Here is a 16,021-nt window from a genome sequence, read left to right as displayed (position 1 = left end):
CATATTTCACTTCCTTGGTTAAGTTTATTCCTAAGTATTTTATTCTTTTTGATGCTAATATAAATGGGAGTGTTTTCTTAATTTCCTTTTCAGATTGTTCATTCTTAGTGTATAGAAATGCAATTGATTTTTGTTTGTTGATTTTATGTCCTGAAACTTTGCTAAATGTGTTTATTAGTTCATGTGTATATGTGTGTGTGTGTAATCTTTAGAATTTTCTACATATAAAATCATGTCATCTGTAAACAAGGACAATTTTACTCCTTTCTTTTTGATTTATTTCTTTTTCTTGACTAATTGCTCTACCTAGGACTTCTAGTACTATATTGACTGGAAGTGGTGAAAGTGGGCAGACTTGTTTGTGATCTTAGAGGAAAAACTTGTAGTTTTTTATTGTGGAGTATGATGTTGTCTGTGGGCTTTTCATGTATGACCATTATTATGTTAAGGTAATTTCGTTCTATTCCTAGTTCATAGAATGTTTTTAAGATGAAATGCTGTTGAATTTTGCCAAATGCCTTCACTGCAACTATTGAAATGACCATGTGCTCTTTATTTTTTATTATGTTAATGTGCTCTATCACACTGATTGATTTTTGTATATTGAACAATCTTTGCATCCTGGAAATAATCCCACTTGGCTATCATGTATGATCCTTTTAATGTGTTGTTGAATTTGGTTTGCTAGTATTTTGTTGACGATTTTTGCATCTCTATTCTTGTAAAGTCTTTGTCTGGATCTGGCATCAGTGTAATGCTGGCCTCATAATGGGAGTTTGGAAGTGTTTCCTTTTATTCAATCTTTTGGAAGATTTTGAGAAAAATTGGCATTAATTCTTTCAAAGTTTAGTAGAATTCTCTAGTAAAGCCATCTGGTCTTGGGCTTTTCATTTTGGGGAGGCTTGTGGTTATGGATTTAATCTCCTTTTGCTAGTTATAGGTCTGTTCAGATTTTTTATGATTCAGTCTTGGTAGGTTGTATGTTTTTAGGAATTTATTCATTTCTTTTAGGTTAACCAGTTTGTTGGCATGTAATTGTTCATAGTAGTCTCTTACAATCCTTTCATTTCTGTGGCATTAGGTGTAATGTATTCTTTTTCATTTTCAATTTTTTATTTGAGTCTTTTCTGTTTTTCTTAGGCTACATAAAGGTTAGTCAATTTTGTTGATCTTTCAAAAGAATCAACTATTAGTTATAATAATTTTCATTGTTTTTCTATTATTCATCTTGTTTATTTATGCTCTAATATTATTTCCTTCCTCCTGCTAATTTTGGGTTTAGTTTGTTCTTTTAGTAGTGTTTTGAGGTGAAGGGTTATATATTTGAGATCTTTCTTGTGTTTTAATGTTGACATTTACAACTATAAACTTCACTCTTTATACCGCTTTTGCTGCATCCTGTAAGTTTTGGTATGATACGTTTTCTTTTTGTTTGTCTCAAGATAATTACCCTTTTAATTTCTTCTTTGACCCATTGGTTGTATAAGAATGTGTTATTTAATTTCCATATATTTGTGAATTTCCAGTTTTCCTTCTGGCATTGATTTTTGGTTTCAGTCCACTGTGGTCAGTAAGGTACTTGGTATGATTTCAATCTTCTTAACTTGTTAAGACTGTTTTGTGACCTAACATATGATCGATCCTGGAGAATGTTCTATGTGCCCTTGAGACAAAAGTGTATTCTGCTGCTGTTGGGTGGATATTTGGTATATGTCTTTTAGATCCTTTTGGTCTATAGTGTTATTCAAACTCTCTTTTTTCTTATTGATCTTCTCTCTGGATATTCTATCCATTATTAAAAGTGGGGTATTGAAATCTCCTACTATTATTGTGTTGCTGTCTATTTCTCCCTTCAGTTCTGTCAATGTTGGCTTCATATTTTTGTGTGGTCCCATGTTGGGTGCAAATATATTTACAATTTTTATATCTGCATGCGAATTGACTCTTTTATCATTATATAATGTCCTTCTTTGTTTTCTGTAACAATTTTTAACTCTGTCCCTCCACTTTATGTTTTAATTTCGTTAATTATATTTTTATATTGTATATCCAATAGTATATTTTATAGTTTTGTTCCTTTTTATATTATTATCTTTCAACTTCTATACCAGAACAAAAAGTGATGTATGAGCCACCATTGCACTATCAGTATTCTGTATTTATTTATATATTTACCTTTACCAGTGAGCATTATATACTTTCATATGTTTTTGTGTTGCTGTGTAGCATCTTTTGCTTCAACTTGAAGGACTCTCTTTAGCATTTCTTGTAAGGCAGGTCCAGTGGTGATGAACTAGTTCAGCTTTTATTTATCTGAGAAAGTCTTTTTTAGTTTTGAAGGACAGATTTACTGGATAAAGTATTCTTGATTGGCAGGGGAATTGGTCCTTGTATTATTGAATAGGCATTCCACAGGAGAAAGAAGGGAATGGGGCTTTCTATTCCATGATCTTGTTGACATCAGTTCCCTCTCTGTTGATTTTTTTTTTTCTTTATTGGAAATCATACAGCTTGTTTGAAGTTTCCACCAAGCAGAAAATTATTCTAAAGAAAATGAAAACTTAGAAACAGGAACAGAAATAGAGATAAAAGAAGAGAATAATAGATACAGGTAGGAAAGTAAAAAGCATGGATGTGCTTTTCCCCATACTAGGTTTCTCAGTTTCAAATCACTTAATTTTTTACTCATTATAATGTTAAAAACAAAGTACTTCTTTTTAAATACAGGATCAACAAATATCCATGCAAATACCATAATGATTTTCAATACTGAATATTTTAAAGCCTCGTTAGTCACAAAACTACCAATTTGCAATTATATTTCACATTCATGTTGTCCATATGCTACACTGTGCATAGCTTGCTTTTGTGCCCAATAAATGTTTGATAAATGAATGCGAGATTCCATCATCCTTTGGAAGATGGAGTAAGAAACAAGCTCTTTTCTCATATTATTTTATTGATATTCTGTAAAAGATACCATTTTATTAATATGCTCTAAAAGGTGTGACATGGTCACTGCATTGACAAGTTGGAACTAAAATTAAATACCCACTGGTTGAGCCTTTGTCTAATTTTAGACTTAAAGCAGCACTACATTTGATATTTGAAACTGTTTCCAATAGATGTGTTTATAATACCAGTCCTTTACAAACAAACAAAAAATAAACAAACAATAAACAAAACTTTTTCTCCATATGTATCATTAAGAAGAAAACTAGAAAATTTAATAGGCAAAAAGATCAGTCTCTATGTTGATAAAAATTTAAAAGTATCATGATATAACTAATGATAAAATATCTAAATAGTACACTTAAGGACATAGACACTAGAGCCAGACTACCTGGGTGTGAATCCCAGCCTTATTGCTCACTAGCTGTGTGATTCTAAGCAACATTTCTAATGTGCCTCGATTTCCTCATGTTAAAAGTGCAGACAACAATGACAAATATTTCATAGGGTTTTTGTATGGATTAAAGAGCAAATATGTGTAAAGTAGTCATAAAAGTGCCTGATGCAGAGTAAATTCTATGGTAGGGATACTTTATCATTATTACTGTTATTACTGCATAAAGAAAATTATAAAACAGTAATGAAGGACATACCACATAATAGATGGAAATAGAAATAAGTGCCCTGTTTCAGAACAGATAAAGTCAAATTCATACTCGAATTAACTAAGATAAAAATTAATTTTTATGTAACAGATGTAAGTAGAAATAAATAGCATGCTCCTGAATGGAATGATTCAAATGAATTAAACTAAATTAATCTATAAATTTAATTAAATTATTACAAAAATTCCAAATTGGTTTTACAGAACTTGACAAGGTGATTATTAATTTGGAGGGTAACATTCATGGACATAGCTGAAAATAAAAAACCCCAAAAACAGTAATAATGGTAATGTCCTAACATTTTAAAACATAATATAAAGCTATTTTAATTAAAACTATGCAGTATTGTTGCATGGATAGAAAACACATATTAATGGAACAGGGTAAAGAACAAAGAATTACACTCATTTTATATGGGAATTTAGTATTTGATATGATGGCATTTCAAATACAGTAACTAGGGAAAAATGGAGTACTTAATGAATGGTGTTGGACATGGCTATTCATATGTGGAGAGTAAGACAGATACTTCTCTCGCACCAAAAACTTCACACTTTATCTTACAGAAACATAAATTTCTGATGGTTTCAAGATTTACACACTTAAAAACTACCAAAAATAGAATAAAATCTTAATATATATTATACAAAACATGAAATGCAGAAATCATTAAGAATAATATTTTCTTCTTTACTACACTAAAATTTAAAGATTTTATAACAAATACATTAATAAATTTAAAAAGCAGGCAAAAGAATTTGCAAAAATCATCAGAGAAATGATGCAAATTTTTTTTAAAGATTTATTATTATTTTTTGTCCATCATATTACATAAAATTTAAAAGTTGTAATATTCTGTTTGGTTGATAATGTGTAGTTGCACCAATGAGAAAATTGCATTGCTTTTTTTAAATTGCAACTTTTAAAAAGCTGTATGGAATTGTTGGGGTGAAGCATGAGGGGAGGTTGAGAAGACACCTGTACTCACTGTTTGTGCAAATGCAAATTTCTAAAGTATTCTGGAGGACAATTTGAGGGTTTCTAAAAAAATAATTTTTATAGCATTTGATCCAACAATTTAATTCTAGGAATCTGTAATATAGGTATATTCACATATATGCAGCTACATGCAACTACACACACACATATGAGCACACACACACATGTACACACACTAGAATGCTCATTACAACATTATGCTGATTTAAAAAAAAAAAATTTAAAAATTAAAGGTTCATCTGCAGGGAAATAAATTACTTCCAGAGCCTGGAATTTTATGCAGAATTTAAAATGAATATGGTAGATCTTTATGGAGTGATCTAGAAAGATTATAAGATGCATTATTAAGTGAAAAGAGAATGTTAAAATGTAAAATAATAATAATAACAAAAACACTTATGTAATGTTTCCTATGTGCTAATAGTTCTACATATTTCATATATAATTCATATATGAGTATTTGGAATTGTGCAATACACACACGCGCACACACACACACACACACACACACACACACACACACACACACACACACACCAGTCCTCACAAAATTCTTTGAGGTAAGCACTATTATACATATTTCAAATAGGAGGAAGCTGAGGCACAGATGTGTCTAGTGATTTGTGGAAGACTGAAGATTTTGAAACCATGCAGTCTGACTCCTGAGTCATATGTGCATATGAAATGACACTTCCCAAAAAAGAAAATAAAGGAAATGAAAATTTTAAATGTCTAAAACTCTAACAGCTATTTTTATGTATGTGTACACACACATTCACACACATACACATGCATACACATGAGCACGTTATGGATGTACGGTGCTGTGGTTTGGATATATAGTTTGTCCCCACTAAAACTCATGTTGAAATTTGATCCCCGGTGTGGCAGTGTTGGGAGGTGCAGTCTAGTGGGAAGTGTTTGGATCATCGGGGTGAATCCCTCACCAGTTGAGCTGCCCGATCTTGGACTTTCCAGCCACCAGAATCAGAGCCAAATGAACTTCTTTATTATAAATGACCCAGTCTCAGGTATTTAGTTGTAACAACACTAAATGGGCTAGGCACATTGTAAAAGGCCTGGAAAGACATACAGTGAAGTATTAATAATGTTTGGCGTTAGTGTAAGTGGAGAGGAAGAGAGTGCCTTTTTACTCAGTATTTTTCTGTAATGTTTGAAGTTTCACATCAAGAATTACTCACTTAATACTTGTGTAATTAAAAGTAATTATATAATTTTAAAATAATCATATAACCATATATACACACATACACACACATATATGTACATTTATTCAGTTTATTCTCTGTATGATGTTGGTGGTTACTTGTGAAAAATTATACCTTGATCATGCCAACAATGGCCAGAATTTAAGAACTGATGACATCATATACTTCAGTTTGTTGATGAATTAATAACATTAAAATACCAAACTGTCAGAACACTATTGGACAACTACACAATAAAAAATACATTGGAGCATAATAATATATACATCTTGATCCAATGTCATGTTCACTGTTTGATATCTGTTATTAAATACTTCATCTTCCTTTTCATCATTTCGTTTCCTTTTCCTTTTCTGTCACCTTCAAATGGGTGACTAGCTCCTGAGAGACAAAAGCAGTTTGCCACAGAGAAAAATCTTGGCAACCTGAGTCCCCTGGTTATTTTATAATTCTTTTATTCAAATTGATTTCTAATGCAAGCCTCCACCAGCATTCCCAGGTGTCTTAATGCCTGGGAGCAGACCCACTTCTAACCTGAGTGCCGCCTTATTGTGTCCAAGGTAAATCAGAAATACAGACTGGGATAATAATTGCTTACAAAGCACATGTCTGCTGCTTCAGGGACCCACTGAAAAGTATCTTACTGCAAAGGGGGCCCCTGCTGGAATAGAAGGGGATGTTCTGATCTGTGTTTCCCTTGATAATTACATTGGTCTGAATTTAATGTAGGAAAGATTTCCAGTATAAGCATTAAGCAACAACCAAGATTCTTTATGATAAAATATGATATGAAATGATTTTGTGCAGGCAAAAATTTAAGGCTAGCAAAATTCTAAAGCTTGACTGCTCATGAGATAATATTTCAAGCTTCCAATCATTCCATTTTAAAATACCTCCAGTTTACAATGATAAATCTAAAAAGCACTAACAAATCCTACTCATTCAACTCTAGTTCTTGAAATGGCATCTGCCTTTGAGCTATAAAAATAACAGATGATTTTTTGATAGCTTATCAGTTAACAGACTGCTTAGTTAGGGTAGCACATTTTTATGCTAATGTCAGCAGAGAGAGAGAGGGAAGGAGGAAAGTAAAAACACAGAGCACCATGGTGGAGCAGAGAGAGATTTAAAGTCTCATTTTCCTCAGAAAATTAGGGATTTTCTCTTACAAGCTTCTTTCTCTATAAGGTAAAGTGGAGACTTTAGTGACTTGGAATTGTTTAAACTTAAAATAGGTCCTAGCAGTAGGTGAGGGAAGTAATAAAATATGATTTCATGTTTAAATCTGATTAAAATATGCCTTAGACTGGGAACAAAATAAATGAAGAACCTTCATGAATAAAGAATTTTGTTGAAGTGTCAGTGAGCTTGAAATGTCAATATGACATTGTGGTCTCACAGTTAGGATTGCAATATTAACGAATTCCAGGAATTCAAGCCTCATTGTTAAAAAAATATTGTTGAGGTCCCAAATATGATTATATTAACTGAAGGAACGCAAAAATAGGGTTAATGTTAGATTTTCTAAACACTTAGTTTAGAATAAATCATAGATCCATAGAATCTCAGATTTGGAAGAAACTTACAATTCTATTGGTACAACCCGTCCTCCAGATCCTGCATCCTATCTTTGACTCCATAATAATAAAATACCATGTATTAGTGATAATATGATATTTAGAATTTAACACTTAAGTATTTATTATGTTCTAGACACTCTACTAGGTATGAATCAACTGGGTGATTAAAGAGTATTAATGACAACAGTGAATTTTATTTGAATAATGAAGGAAGGGTAAATTTCACCAGATAAATAAAGAGGAGAACGGTATTTAGGAAAGGATATTAGCAAAGACAAAAGCTCATAGCAAAAATAATTTTTTAAAAATGCTGAGTATTCAAAGAATTTCAAATAGTCCAGCAGGAGGAGAAGACAGAATGCATCAAGCAGTTAAAAAATTAGCCTGGGCTGGAAGATAAAAAAACCTTGTGTTCTATGCCAATGGAAGCGGGACAGTCACATCAAGATTGAGCAAAATGAACAAAAGGATTTTATTTACATTCTGAAGAGATTATTTGACAGTTTGGAAGGACAGGTAGAAGACGGTGGTGGTAGGGAGATGAGACTGCATGCAGGAAGAAACGCAGCTAATGGGAGATTTCCTCTCTTAATAGTCCAAAGATGATGTAATAAAGGGCTAAACAGCCAGTGGAACAGAAAAAAAGGGAACTGATATAAGACAGTTTTAGTGCATAATCTCTATGAGGTTCAGAGCTGAAAGGTCTCAAGGTTCCTCCCTAGCTTCTCAAACAAGTGACTGGAGGGTTGTGTGCCATCAAGTGTGAGTAAGAAGAGAAAACTGTGAGGGGCAGTGATGGGTTAGAGGGCGCTGGTTTGTCCAAGTGATGGCTGGTCGGCTGTTGCAAACATGGGTCTTGAGTGGTCTGGACCAGAGCTGCCTTTCACAACCTGAGTTCCATGAGAGAATTAAGTTTTACAGAAAATGATATGAATGACCAATTCTCAGTTCTCACAAGGATGATACGTACCTTATACCATTCCAAATGCATAGGAGAGAAATTACTTTATCACACAGAAAGGAGAATTAGGGCATTAGGGTTTTATTCTCTCTATGAACCTTGGCTGAAATGGGATAAGTTGAACCAGGAAGAGAAAAGAGATAAAAGCTGTGTCTGCCCATATTTCAGGGTCAGGGAAAGATAAGCCCACGAAAGAAAAGCCCACAAAAGAATCCAAGAAAAGAGTATTGAACAAGATTGAATGAGATGTCTGAAATATGGATTCCACAAATGGGTTTGGGAAAACCAAAGAAAGAAAAAGTTTTGAGGAAAAAAAGACCAATTATGCCAAAGTCTCAAATCGAATTATGCTGAAAATCAGATATATGTAGGAATGAAAGTTTCCTAATTAGATTCAGGAATTAGAAAGTCATTGAAGACATCACAAAGAAAGTCGATGGAAAGGCTATTATAGAAAATAGATGTGAACAATTTGAAGTAAAGAAATAAAAAATATAGAAAAACAGAAAATTGGTTAAAATGTATAGAGAAAAATTTTTTCAGTAGCCAATTTTTTGGTGAGGCTTGGGTCTGGTCTGAAATTTGTCACCTCTTAACAGCAGTGTACTCCTGAATACAGTGATTCTTCTGAGATAGCCTGTTCCATTCTAGGGTAAGCTCTGACATTAAAGGTGATCTTGCTTATGGAGGGCCAAATTCTGTTCTCATGTGACTTCCACTCCTTGTCACTAACTTGCCCCTGAACATCATGGGAATACATGCAGAGATTTCCACGGTGCATCATTTTAAACACTCAGTGATAATCTCATGTTTGCTTTCAACCACTATAAGTTTTCTAAGGTCTCTTCCAACATCAACATCTTATATTCTTTGCCGTCTAGTCTCAGTAGCTAAAGGATGTCAACAACCACACCTGGTTTATGGACTCTCAGTGTTTAAAAGTAGACATACACAGTATATTATCAACCTTTTTAGTTAGAAAACAAAATTCACAAACTCTCAAAGGAATGCTTTATTACATATGTCTTAAAAATCACTTTCTACACACACACACACACACACACACACACACACACACACACTCATCACATTATAATAAGTGCAGGTATTTATTCATTCAGCATTCAGCAAGTATTTAGCAAGTGTCCTCTTTTCTCGATTATTTGTCCTAAACTAGAGCTTCAATGACAAATAGAACACTACCCCAACATCCTATGAACTAATAAGCAAATAGGGGGAAACCTCAGTAAGTAACCACCGGAAAACTAAACTGAAAATCTTGCTTCAAAAAAACAAGGAATTGTTACTTCGGTTTGGATGAAGAGTTAGTTCTTTCTTTTATAGAAACAAAATTGATTATACATATCTGTGGGGTACAGAGTTGAAAATCAATACCTGTATACAATATGTGATGATCAAATCAAGATAGTTAACATACTCATCATTACAAAATATAATCATTCTTTGTGTCCATTAACCAATTTCTTACTAACCCCCTTCTTTCTCCCTTTCCCACCTGTAATAATCATAGTTCTATTCTCTCCTTCTTAAAGTTTGACATATTATTGTGATTCTTTCTTTCTTTCTTTCTCTTTCTCTCTTCCTTTCTTTTTCTTTCTTATTTATTATTTTTTAGTTCCCATTTATGAGTGAGGCGGTGTGTTATTTCTCTTTCCATGCCTGGCTTATTTCACTTAACGTAATTTTCTCCAAGCTCATGCATGCTGCTGCAATTGGCAGAATTTCATGCTTTTTGATTGCTGAGTAGTATTCCATTGTGTGTATATACCACATTTTCCTTATCCCGTTATCCGCCAATGGACATTTAAGTTGGTTCCATATCTTGTCTATTGTAAATAGAGCTTTGATAAACATGGGAGTGCAGGTATCCCTTAGACATGATGGTTTCCATTTCTTTGGGTATTTACCCAGCAGTGGGATTCCTGAATAGTACGATAGTTCTATCTGTAGTTGTTTGAAAAACTTCCATTCTGTTTTGCATAATGGCTGTACTAATTTACAGTCCTACAAACACTGTGGAAGGGTTTCTCTTTCTCTACATTCTTGTCAGTATTTGTTATTCTCTGTCGTTTTAATAACGGCCAGTCTAACTTGGGTGAGATGATATCTCCATGTGGTTTTGATTTGCATTTCCCTGATGATTAGTGACGCTGAGCATTTGTTCACGTATCTCTTTGGCCATTTGTATGTCTTCCTTGGAGAAATGCCCATTCAGCTCCTTCGCCCATTTTTTAATCAGATTATTTGGTTTTTTACTGTTAAGTTGTTTTGAGTTCCTTGTATATGTGGCTATTGATCCCATGTCAGATACACAGTTTGCAAATATGTTCTACCATTCCGTAGGTTGTCTTTTCACTCTGTTGATTGTTTCCTTTGCTTTGCAGAAGCTTTTTAATTTGATATAATCCCATTTGTGTCTTTTTGCTTTTGTGTTTTTAGGGTCATATTCATAAAGTCTTCACCCAGTCCTACATCCTGAAAGGTTTCCCTTATGTTTTCTTCTAGGAGTTTTATAGTTTCGGGTCTTATATTTAAGTCTCTAATCCATTTTGAGTTGATTTTGGTACATGGGGAGAGGTATGGGTCTAGTTTCAATAGTTATGTAAATTGTATCTCACATTTGGATAGATGAGTAGGAAAGCCTTCAAATAGAATTTCAAATTATCATAGTAGGAAGCCACATCTTTCTTTGCCACTGTGTTTTTGTTTTTGTTCCCCCGCCCTGCCCCCACTCAGGGAAAAGTATCCATAAAATTGGTACCTTTCTGATGTCTGTTATCCCTCACTGTTAACTTGATGTATAATCATTTCAACTCAAGGCCTTGAATTTAAACATGAAACTCAATTTTTAAGAGATGTCAGTAAATGGGAGGAGAATGTGGGTTTCTGTGATACAGTCACATGTCTGTAATAATCTGAGCAAAAGGCTGTGTTTAGGGTTGTGAGTCATAAGTCACTCTGCTCATCTTCCCTATAACAAAACTGTCTGTATACATGAAGTTTAATGAAATTGGGAGCTATGTCTCCCTCCTCCCATAACCTGTTATTTTTCATCTCTCTGGATACTTTCTACCTTGGTTTGAATCCTTTAAATATATATGTTCCTATAGAACATTGTCACAGATTCCTTTACAAACTGATGGATGTTACAGGGCTCTCCTCAAGAAAAGCATGTATAGAAACCACCCTGAAGAGGGCCCCTGTGCCCAAGGCAATGCGTGATAGGAAAAAAAAAAAAAAAAAAAAAAACAATCGGGGAGGTGCTGAATCTAAGCTAAAAGTAGAGAATGAAAAAAACATCATAACCAAACTGTTTCAAATTTAACAGATGACTATTTTAATGCAAATTATTAAATGGTACTACAAGTGTTAATGTCAGAAAAGACGTTTGTTGCTGCTATCTCAGTGAAAAAAGAGATGTGATTTTATTTCTATATTTTGCTATTCATTACCATATAATAACCAATAAGATGACAGTAGAGATACAATTTCGCCTCATGACTTGGACCAAATCAGATCTCTTTCATAAAATCATAGAACTTAAACTTTGTTTAATTGCAAGGGTAAATCAGAAACTTCTCTAATGCATTAAGTTTGGAAGATGGGGACCATTTGGGCTTATGAGTCAAGTTTTTAAATTTTATAATAAAATTTATTAGTGGATCTGTTGTAAAACAGCCAAGGAGTTCAAGTGCACTGAAACTCATACATTTTACAATCACACACATTCAACACATTTTGGAACAATTATAAATGTGCTTGCTTTCTGTAGAACTAAGTACATTTAAGTGGATCATTTCACTGAAACAGGAAGAATATATTAGCCATTATGTCTAGCAAAATGGAAGTCAGCCAGATTTCTGAATTTTATTTTGAAATACATTTGGTGCACTGAAAGTAAATACACATGAAGAAAATCATTCAGCATAAAAGGTAGACAAATAGTACACCTACATACCTAAGGCCTTTGAAAACAATTTGTGACTTGTACATTGATGAAATGTACGATCATTGTTACTTTGAATGAACCTATAGTTCAAGCTTTGCATTTGCAAGTCAGGAGACAAAAAGGGGACTTTATCATAATATTATCTACCATAATTAACTCTGCAACTTTCTTAGTTTCAAAAGTTCATCAATCATACACAAATTTGGATGCATTGCAAACAAATATTTCATGGATAGCTGATGTGCACCTTTAAATATTGGGGGCTTTCTTCCATGTTCTTATCAGTAACAGCCACTGTCTGAAAAAAAGTAACCAGAAACACAGTGGAGTGAATGTGGTTCTTAAATGGAATGTGTTACTCCTTCCCACTCTACTGAATGAACTGTTAAAAGACCAAGAAGGCTGTCATAGAGATATCACAGGAAATAAAGAACTCCAAGCCAAGGGTGTGTCCAATGGGGCTGGCATGGAATGACAGACCGCCCTCCCCACATGGAAAATCTCATCACCCATCTGAGATATCACATAACGGTGGCAGCACTCCAGAGACAGAATGAGCTCCACCTGTTTGCAATGTGTTTAGCTATTAATATTTATGTAGTAATTCAAGGGAGTAAAAAATGACAAAATGAACCAAGTTGTATTACTGTTGGTACTTTAAACCAAGATTTCTCAAAAAGAAAAAAGTAACAGCATGAATCTGTCCTTCACTGTAGGAAGAAATCATGTGACATCCTTAGGATGCCAAGAATTATTGGAGAAGAGAAGACAGTAGCCATGGCCTTGGCATACCCAGAATGCTTACTCTACCGTGACTTAAGAAATTTAACTATTTGTGGTTGTGCTTCTGACTCATGTAAAAGCCATGTAAATCAGAAAAATAAGTTCTCAGAGTCCCACTAATATTAGCAAGTCATATCATTAAACTTAGGAGACAAAAATGTCACAAATTTCTTATCTCCCATCGGAATGAAAAGGAATTGGAAAGATGGTGTCTCTATCAGTGTTACCAAAGATATTTTGTGGAAGGTCATGACCATTCTCCAGGACAGCAGCTTGTAAAGGTGAGCAATATTTTTTGAAGATCATTTTCTTTTATTTTCTTTTCTTTTATTATGAATATTCATGAGATACAATGCTGACTGTCACCCCTCATGGCATGATGTGAGGGCCAGATTCATACTGGCAGCATATTTTCTTGATATTTAAAACCCTGTGATTCATTGGGTTAGCTGGACTTGACTAGAACTTACTTTTTTAAAAAATCTATTCCTTATCTTAAGGAAGTGAACTCCTTAAGTGATGAAATGATATGCTCTCATATTTATCCTGAAATGGCCTCTTTCAAGGACTTACCCTCTGGTGGATGGCATAATTGCAAAGCTCAGAACTGGAATCCAAAAGAATATCTGAGCATAGGCATGATAAAACAATAGTGAGCATTGAGGTCAGACAGATCTGAATTCTTATCACGGATCTACTCCAAATTAGTTGTGTGACTCCACACATTTATTTATTGACCGTTTTGAGCCATGATTTATTATTTGTTAAACGGGAAATAATAATATTATCTCGCAGAGTAGCAGTAAGAACTGAGTATCACAGCACACGTAAAGTGCCCAGGACATTTTGGAATTTCCCTTCTACCATGTCCTGGGCTAGGACTGATTCCAAGATCACTGATGCAATTTAGGTATGATACAATGCTGGACTGAAGAACACCTAGAATATATTTTATTTTATTTATTTTTAGCATGAAACTTCCTCAAACAATCTAGTAATTGTGAACTTGAATCTAGAACAGTCTGGCCCATAGAAGGTAAATTCCCAGCCTTAGGTGTATGACTCAAATAAAGACCCCACTTTGGAAGTTTAAATGCATCTCAATAGACCTCTCAAAGGATATGCTTGAAAAGATAGGGCCTTCCAGAGACTATAGAGAAAGCTTCTTTGGGTTTAATCCCTGTGGGAACAACAAAATGACATTGGCTTTGTCCTCAAGTTTCCTACAGTCCACTTAACCACTGCAAGTAAGCCCTAAATCACTCAAAGCACCTTTGTGATAATTTGTTCCCAGAGACCCTTCTGATGCCTACATGGTCATTAAAGCACAAAATTGCCAGCATTCTAGAATGATGTCTAGACCAGGATTGAGTGGTTCCTTCCATGTTGGAGTCTCATACTTAAATCCTAGAATAGTTGCATGCAAGTGTATCCCACTCCTTCCCTCAATACTGAAGATGTTAAGAACTGTGAATAAGTACTGTGGTAGGCTGAAAAATGCCTTCCCCCTCCCCACCCCCTGGTTGAAGATATCAAGTCCTCATCCCTGGAACCCTTAAATGTTACTTTGTACAGCAAAGTCTTTGAAGTGTGATTAAGTTAAGGATCTTGAATGGGGACTATTATTCTGGATAGTCAAGGTGGGCCCTAAATGGTATCCCAAGTGTCCTTATAAGAGAGAGGCGGAGGGAGATCAGGCAGACCCAGAGAGGAGAAGGCAAAGGGAAGATAGAGACAGAATGCAGTGTTGCAACCAAAAACCAAGGAATGCCAGCAGCCACCGAAGCTGGAAGAAGGAAGGAGTGAGTTTTCTCCCAGAGGCTCTGGAGGGAGTGCAGCCCTGTCCACAGCCTGGCCTCCAGAACTGTGAGAGAATACATTTCTGTTGTTTTAAGTCACCAGATCTGTGGTGGTTTGGTACAACAGTTAGAAGAAGTTAGAGCAGTTCGTACTTGTAAGTACTAATACATCCTCTGGGTTCTATTTCATATTTTACTGAGCAGCTATTTGCAGGTCATTAGGTCAGAACTGGGAATGGGTTTATGAATATGTGAAGGTGACTGTGCCTTTAACTAATTCTGTAGGGACGTGTGAGGCTCTTGAACATTCTTTAGATGTTGAAAGTCAAGACTTACCATCTAAGCTTCTGCTGTCGACATACCAAGCATTACATGATCTTTTCCTTTCCACAGCAACAATCCCAGATGCTTCCAGAAAATCCTTGGGGATTAGTTTTCCATTCCTTCTGTTTTGATTGTCGTGTTATAAAACCTTTTAATAGCCTCTCATCTCAGGATCCTCTGTTACATGGACCCTACATGTCACTCCATCCCTACTGCTTAGCACTGTCTTTCCCTTATACCCATCCGGGTCTTCCTGAATTGCCTTCCGTTTCTCCAGTAGTCCACCCACCTCTTGTCACTGGGCCTTTACCCTAACCATTCTCTCTGCTGGGAAGTCTCTCCTCTACCTCTCCTTCCTGACTTCTAGGCTAGAGTACATCCCCATACTCTATGCTTTCCTAGCACCCTATATAGACTCTACCATTATTTTTATTATTATGTACTATAATTACTGGTCTAATGTGTTTTTCCCAATGGACAACAAGCTCCATGAAGATAGAGATTGTGCCCATTTTGTTGACTGCTGCATCTTTCACACCTACCATTGAGAGTGCCTACCTCTTGCAACAGGTGTTAAATACATCTTTGTTGAAAAATGAATAATATTTGTTGGGTAATTAAATGAGCGAATGGACGAACAACCTTCCTCAGAGACCAAAGTCCCAACTAGCGTGTTTATTTTCTTTTCTAAATATAATGCGATTATTTCAAGTTGCCACGATTTCGTTTTAATCCTGGGCACATAGGCCTGAGCCTGAA

The sequence above is a fragment of the Cynocephalus volans genome, chromosome 1 (genome assembly GCF_027409185.1).
Source record: "Cynocephalus volans isolate mCynVol1 chromosome 1, mCynVol1.pri, whole genome shotgun sequence".
Lineage (NCBI taxonomy): Eukaryota > Metazoa > Chordata > Mammalia > Dermoptera > Cynocephalidae > Cynocephalus > Cynocephalus volans.
Note: the sequence above shows the minus strand (reverse complement) of the source record.